Source organism: Triticum dicoccoides, chromosome 3A (genome assembly GCF_002162155.2).
Source record: "Triticum dicoccoides isolate Atlit2015 ecotype Zavitan chromosome 3A, WEW_v2.0, whole genome shotgun sequence".
In the NCBI taxonomy this organism is placed as follows: domain Eukaryota; kingdom Viridiplantae; phylum Streptophyta; class Magnoliopsida; order Poales; family Poaceae; genus Triticum; species Triticum dicoccoides.
Genome location: NC_041384.1, coordinates 434,953,810 through 434,961,187, shown reverse-complemented (window position 1 = coordinate 434,961,187; position 7,378 = coordinate 434,953,810). Strand labels below are relative to the sequence as shown.

General features: G+C 41.9%; 1 long non-coding RNA gene across 1 annotated transcript; it reads right to left on the bottom strand.

The window, feature by feature from the left end:
- Nucleotides 1–2,576: 2,576 nt before the first annotated feature.
- Nucleotides 2,577–3,927, bottom strand: LOC119271594. The gene is made up of 3 exons (XR_005134627.1): nt 3,518–3,927; nt 3,129–3,242; nt 2,577–2,712 (listed from the first exon to the last, which is right to left on the bottom strand). It is a non-coding gene; the product is annotated as an uncharacterized LOC119271594 (long non-coding RNA).
- Nucleotides 3,928–7,378: the final 3,451 nt, after the last annotated feature.

Sequence of the window (7,378 nt, the reverse complement as noted above, 5' to 3'; positions counted from 1 at the left end):
TTAAACATTAAACCATTTGGCGCATCTAATAGGCTACAAAGTTGCTCGTAATAGTATATGCAAAGGTAGTGGAAAATATCATTGATTTGCACAATATCGTGAAACATCAGAACATCATGAAACGATTAGGTTAAATTATCATATACAGTTGAAATGCAGCAAAACGTTAAAACACAGAAAGGTACTTACCAACAATCCCAAGGAATGCACCTCGAGGGCCTGAACTATTTTTAGCTCTCCAAATGTCAATGATTTTCTTGATAGAAATTGATTTTTTGCACACAATCCAGGTAGAAATATATGAGTATGGTGGAAAAAAAAATCTTAGTACAAGAGGCTCATATTCATTACTGGAGAAGATGTGTATGGCAAAAAATTGTAGAAGCGCAAGCACCAGACAATGGTGCAACGTAGAAGCACCACGCGCGGCAGATGCTCCAGGAATTATTCAGCTTAGCATCATGGATTCATGGTTCAGACAACTACCAAAATGTCAGCTTAAGTGATTATGTTATAGTTTCAGGACAAAGGATAACAAGAAAGTCCACCCATTAATTTGATTCAGGTTCAGCCTACCACAAGATCAGATAAGTTAATCTTTGTCCACATTGGCTTCATCGGCTGGACCGTTCTGCTCCTGCGGCCCTGCCTCTTTATCCAATTTCCCCCGTTTTGCTACAGGCTGCATTTTTGCTTCTAAAGATTGCAGAACGGGTTGAGTGCAATGAATAAAATTGAATGTTCTTTTTATATGTTGTGTCTAAATACAACAGCTATTCGCTACAGGAAAAAGAAATCGCAAATTCATGCAATCCCTCATTCGTAAGGACATAGAGAGCTAATAAAATTCCATTTTTATTTATTTATGCTCCCATTTTATAACGATTGCCACTAAATACAATAGCTATTGATACAGGCAAAGGAATGCCCAAAATTATACAAACCCTCGTTCATGAGGATATAGAGAACCAAAAATTTCTGTTCTTGTTAACAACTTGTATTTATTTATACTCCAATATTCTCGCCAACAATCTAAAGGGCTGAGCCACTGCACCCTTCATTTGCATTGTCACATAAGAGTTATTTATCCGTGCATCATCTAAATTCAAAGAACATATCCTTGATGGACACAACTGAGCAAGAACAACAGGTTGTAACGGAATGAAAGAGACAAGTAGACAACAGCACGACCTTCCAATCCTCAGGGGCTGTACAAACTAGGAACTCAAATCATTTGCATCTTTCCTTCCTTGCACACAATCATCTGCCCTGCAAATAAGATCACACAGTTACTATCATCCTTAATGGTGCTGAGTAAATCAAATAGCAAGGACTAATAAGATGAGAATTTACCTGCCATGGCGTAGAATTGAGGAGGTAATTGGTTTAAGCAGCATGGAGGTAGAAACCAGCAGAACCTATCGATGGCAATATTGCATACAATAGAAATCAACACAAGTCAGTAAAAATCAAGAGAAGTGGACAACATAAATCAACAGCACATCACCTGCATTCTAGAACATACTTTCAACAACTATCATACTGTAAAACTACAAGGCACATCAGCCATCAACTTGAATTTTGCAGTGCTCCTGAATTTATTTGGGCGCTGGTACCCTTACTACTGGAATGTAACAAAGGATCAATGGATTAGTACCAAAATTAACCGATTATACCTTGCATATATTTATATGTATTCACTATTTTATTGAGATATAGCAATACTATAAATGCTGAAAATGTAAGCAGATCAACAAAACTGCACAAAAAACACCCATACACGACACTAAAAATCATATGAGCATCTATAACTATTTTGTGGTTCAAATCTATAGAGACACTTTTGTAATATAGTTATAAAATATAGCTTCAACAAAATCTGCATTTATACATGGATATAACACTAATCAAATGTACAAATCTGGCATCAACAATAGAGCTTCACAAGTAGCCTCAAGGATTTCTTTAGTTTCCATTGCCAGCAATGTAAGCGGTAATATAGTTATGAAGAAACAAATTCTGCATTGTAAAAACAGAGCTCAAAAAAAAGAATGAATAGGTGACATCAAACCTACAACAAATATATACCAACTATTGCCGGTTGATTTACTCACTAATCAGCAAAATATACTTAAATTTGAGGTTTTAGATTAAAAAAAGCTTGAGAAAAAGCTATCAATACACATGAGAAGATGAACAAAAAGGATAGAAGGAAGCGATAGAAGTATACCTTAAATTGAATAGCTTAATTGAGTATCTTGGCCAACCCTTTGTACCTCTCATATGTAGTTCTGAGGCAAAGAACGGAGAATAATCATTTGAATCGAGTGCACAACTGTAGACCTGAATGGAAGAGGAATGGTCAAGCACGGTATAGTAGAGTAGGACTATGAAAGCTAGAAATTTGTCCTTACAACGATGGAGACGTGCTACCAAAACGTAAGTTGGAGGAGATGAGGATCATACTACATACCGACAGCCTTCCCGGTGTCAGTCTTGATCATGGGCACTGGCCTGCTGTAGCCGCCTTCGGTCGCCTGGCAACACCCACGATGGTCTACGATGGATGACGCGTACCTGATTCCACAAGGAAGACGATCGAGGTCTGTCGCTCACAGCGCCGCTCTTGTCTTGACCGCCGCCGCCACATGTCTAGGGAAACTTTTCTTTCCCTGAACTTGGTGAACCTTTAGCTTGTGTGCCTGAGATACTCTGCAAATATCAAATGGTACGAGAACAATAATGATTATTTAATGTAAAAGGGAGGTCATTGTATTTACTGATCTGAAAGTGTTGTATATGATAAAATCAAAATAGCTAGAAGCCTAAAAGTGACCCAACAATACTTTCAACAGGTTGCTGTTTATGCAAGCAGTAGTATGCTTTTACCTCATAAATCAAAACATAACATGTTCAGGGCCAAAAAATGCTGACCAAAATAAAGTGGTAGAAAGCCTATTTAAATTCATAACCGGTGCAGCCTCCTAGCTTAATAAATATATAATGGCAGTTCTGGCTGGTACTTAACATGGAGCAGCGGCAACCTCATATACTCAACTGACAACATCAACCTATAAAGAAAATGTTAAGCAAATCAAAGTGGCATTGCTCCAAACCATAGAGCATACCTGAAAATCCGCTTCTTCATATCTTTTCTCTCAAATAGAGGCATGCTGAATCCTTCACGCAGGAGGTTGCCAATGCGTACGTCAAGCCAACAAAAAAGAACAGGAGAGCCCAACCTACAAAAAAAGAATGCAATTCTTTTACAACAATGAATCGTAGGGCAATCAAATGACAAGGGACCAAAAGAAAAGCAATCAACATGGCTCAACATGCAAGCGGACGGCGTAATATGCCACTGCAGCAGCTTGGATTTTCATCGAACGCCTTATAGGTAGATACGAAAACAAATCTACACAAACAGGGATGAGATATTTTGTTGTTAAATTGAAAAGATAAGTGAAAAGGAGAGGGGAGAAGGCAAATCAAGAGGGGGGTGAAGAGGTGTGGGTACCTGTAGAGGCTAGATGCGGCAGAGGATTCATCGGAACTATGTTACATAGAAGCTCAGCTGCGGCGGCCACCCGTGCTTCTCCTCTTGACCACGACCATGACGCCGCCTGGACTCCCGCCATGCTCCGCCACAACCAGGCCACCCGTGCTTCTGCTGCGGCGGCCACCCATGCTCCCTCCTCCAACACCATCTTTCCACTGCCTGGATCTCGTTTTCCTCCTCCAACGCCATCTTTCCACTGCCTGGATCTCGTTTTCCTCCTCCAACGCCATCTTCACATCTCCACCTCCCCACGAAAAGGGCAAGAGAAGAGGCATCGACCGGCGGGAGGCGCCATCAGCAAGGAAGAGAGGAAGAGGCGGTGCAGGAAGGAGGAGGTCGTTGCGAGGAGAGGAGGGGAAAGAGGAGACATCAGGGGAGGAGAGAGGATGTGGTGGCGGTGGCGGCGGCGGCTGCTGGGAATTGGGAGGAGATGGGTGGCCTCTTTTCACCGCAAGGGAATCACGTCTAGGTTAATCCCTGCCTCGGTAGGAACACGCTCACCCAAATGCATCGAAAAACCACCTCATTTCTTGGCCCCACGACCAAACCAGCCCCACCCGTCATACAACATCAAACGAAAAGCTCAGGTAGAGAAGGGATTAACGGTGTACCGACTGCCAGCAGACGAAAAAGCACTGTGGTAAAAAAATCATTCGGTCCACGACGGTGTGCGCGCGCGATGCCTCCGGAACGGTGGGTAGCGTAGCGTCCTTTAACTTGTCCATACAAAAAGTTCTCCTTCTCTTTTGTGGAGATTTATTCGATGTAATATCTTTTTTGTGGTGTGTTTATTGAGATCGATGAATTCTGAGTTTATGATCAAGTCTATCTATGAATAATATCCGAATCTTCTCTGAATTCTTTTATGTATGATTGGTTATCTTTGCAAGTCTCTTTGAATTATCTGTTTTTGGTTTGGCCAACTAGATTGATAGTTCTTGCCATGGGAGAAGTGCTTAGCTTTGGGTTCGATTTTACGGTGTCCTTACCCAGTAACAGAAGGGGCAGCAAGGCACGTATTGTATCGTTGCCATCGAGGATAACAAGATGGGATTTATTTCATATTGCATGAATTTATCTCTCTACATCATGTCATCTTGCTTAAGGCGTTACTCTGTTTTTAACTTAATACTCTAGATGCATGCTGGATAGCGGTCGATGAGTGGAGTAATAGTAGTAGATGCAGAATCGTTTCGATCTACTTTGTCACGGACGTGATGCCTATATACATGATCATGCCTAGATATTCTCATAACTATGCTCAATTCTGTCAATTGCTCAACAGTAATTTGTTCACCCACCGTAGAATACTTATGCTCTTGAGAGAAGCCACTAGTGAAACCTATGGCCCTCGGGTCTATTCTCATCATATCAATCTCCATCACTTTAATCTTGCTTTGCTTTTTTACTTTGCTTTTACTTTTTACTTTGCATCTTTATACCAAAAATACCAAAAATATTATGTCTATCAGATCTCACTCTCGTAAGTGACCGTGAAGGGATTGACAACCCCTAATCGCGTTGGTTGCGAGTAGCTATCGCTTTGTGCAGGTACGAGGGACTTGAGCGTGGGCTCCTACTGGATTGATACCTTGGTTCTCAAAAACTGAGGGAAATACTTACGCTACTCTGCTGCATCATCCCTTCCTCTTCGGGGAAAAACCAACGCAAGCTCAAGACTTAGCACACATCATGGGCGTTACATAGGCGGCCCCACCGGTGCTAGTTTGGTTTTGGCGGCTGCAGGAAGACAGGACTGAAGAAACACGACAGACTGTAAAAGCAGCAGGAGTACTTAACAACCTTAACTAAAATCAGCAGGGGCACTTAACAACCATAACTGAAAGCAGTATGAGTACTTATACATGTTCAACCGTACAAAGCACGCCTCGGACAGTGCTACTTTGGCTATAGTTAACCAAAAGGTGAGGCCGCCAAGCCCCGGGACAAGGCCCAGGCGCCACCCCGCGCATTCACAACCTTCTGAAAGCGTCTTCATCTCACAATATGGTCAATAAACAGGATATTCGCTTTAGAGTCGTGGAAAAGCAGGAACATAATCTTCTGTCCTATTCTCCAAGATGGACGGGCCTTCATTATTTGAGACCACTCATGAATAAGTATTTTTTCACCTCCAAGGGGAATGGAGTAGGTCGACATAAACATCATGTTGTGACCAAGCACAAGTCTAACCCGACCATGGTCAGGCATCTGTATAGGAACAATAGACCTGGGCAGTTCCTGTTTTAAGAAGATCACAGCTGTAAAACTATGCAGAAGCAAGAGTTTATGAACAACATATATAACAGAAAATAGCTTGTACCATAAGTTTCTCAACACGGTTGGACCTGTTCAACGAGTGCAGTAGTGGCACACATGTCCCACGTGGCCTGCCACCATTGAAACGCCTCACAAGGACCTCAAGACGATCAATAAAGTGTATGAACTTGTGGATGTCGTCCAAGTCAACTTCAGTGCCATGAGTAACAGCTGAGTTATTATAGAATAACAAACGAGTAGCCTACTTAACTCTGAAAAAACCTACACGTGCCACCAATTATAAGAAAATATTAGTTAGAAGTAGCATCTTCGTGAGAGATTCTTTGCTACTTCTAAAGTTAAATTGTGATTAGTTAGACAGAATAGGTGGATTAAGAAGTAATCGAGGCAAGAAGCAAGAAACAAATACAAAACTAACATGGATGAACAATTGGAACGATGTTGGGGTGGAAGATCATAGTGAAGACGAGACGAGGTTCTGCTATTTCCATCGACATTCGTGCACCAACTTTCAGTCTGTAACACTTGAGAAAGTTTATCCAAGTTCGGCCATAAAAAAGCAGCGATCTTCTTGGTTCATGATCCCAACTCGAAACTTATATCCATGGCTTGTATTCACTATGACCATTAAACTGGTGTATTCAGTTATGGTGTATTCAGTTATGACAAGGCCGAGCATCTTGAGTACATGTGTTCTGGTAGAGCAAGGAATGCAATGCAGGAAAAATAATATGAGAACACAATGTATTCCCTATATCCAAATCTAGAAATAATTTCCTCCTTCACGTCAGTGTTGACCATGGTACTAGTACCTTTTATACAAATATAGCAATCCAAATTTCCAAATTAGTCGACAGCATGTTCAAAAAACCCCACCCTCCTGGATAGAAACGAGGATTCTAGGAACATATTGTGTGCGTTTCAAAATCCTATGTTAGGATGAGAAGGAACTAGTGTGGCGTCTCGCCGAGGGCGCAGAAACCTGTAGGGTCCTCGCACTCTGGGCACTGCAAATAAACACACTAGATTCAGTAGGAAGAAAAATGCATCAACGGCGGCGGCTGCCATCCTAGGAGTACCCGCGACCAAGGGACTTGGATTTATCGCGGATGGATGAAGAATTCATACAAGGTTCTCCATGAGAAAACCCTATGCAATCGCCGAGTGGGGGTTTTCTTTTTTACGGGCGGGGGTTTTCTCTGAACAAGCAGACGAGGGAGAAGGGGATTCAGGCCCAGTGAAATATTGCTGCTTCGTCCGTCCAGCTTACTACTAAAGCTGGAAAGGTGGGATTTTTTGTGATTTGACGGCTGATTGGGCATTACTGCGGTGCTACGACCGGGGTGTGTCTACCATGTAGTTGTGCACTCTAATTTGGTGCATATGGCACGTGGACCCCGTTGTCGGATGCCCCATATATCAGTGAAAGGAAGTAGAAAGACAGGAGTAACTAGTTACACATAAATATAATTTTGACAGAGAGATACTCCCTCTGTAAAGAAATATAAAGATCTTTTATATCACAACTTTATACATAAG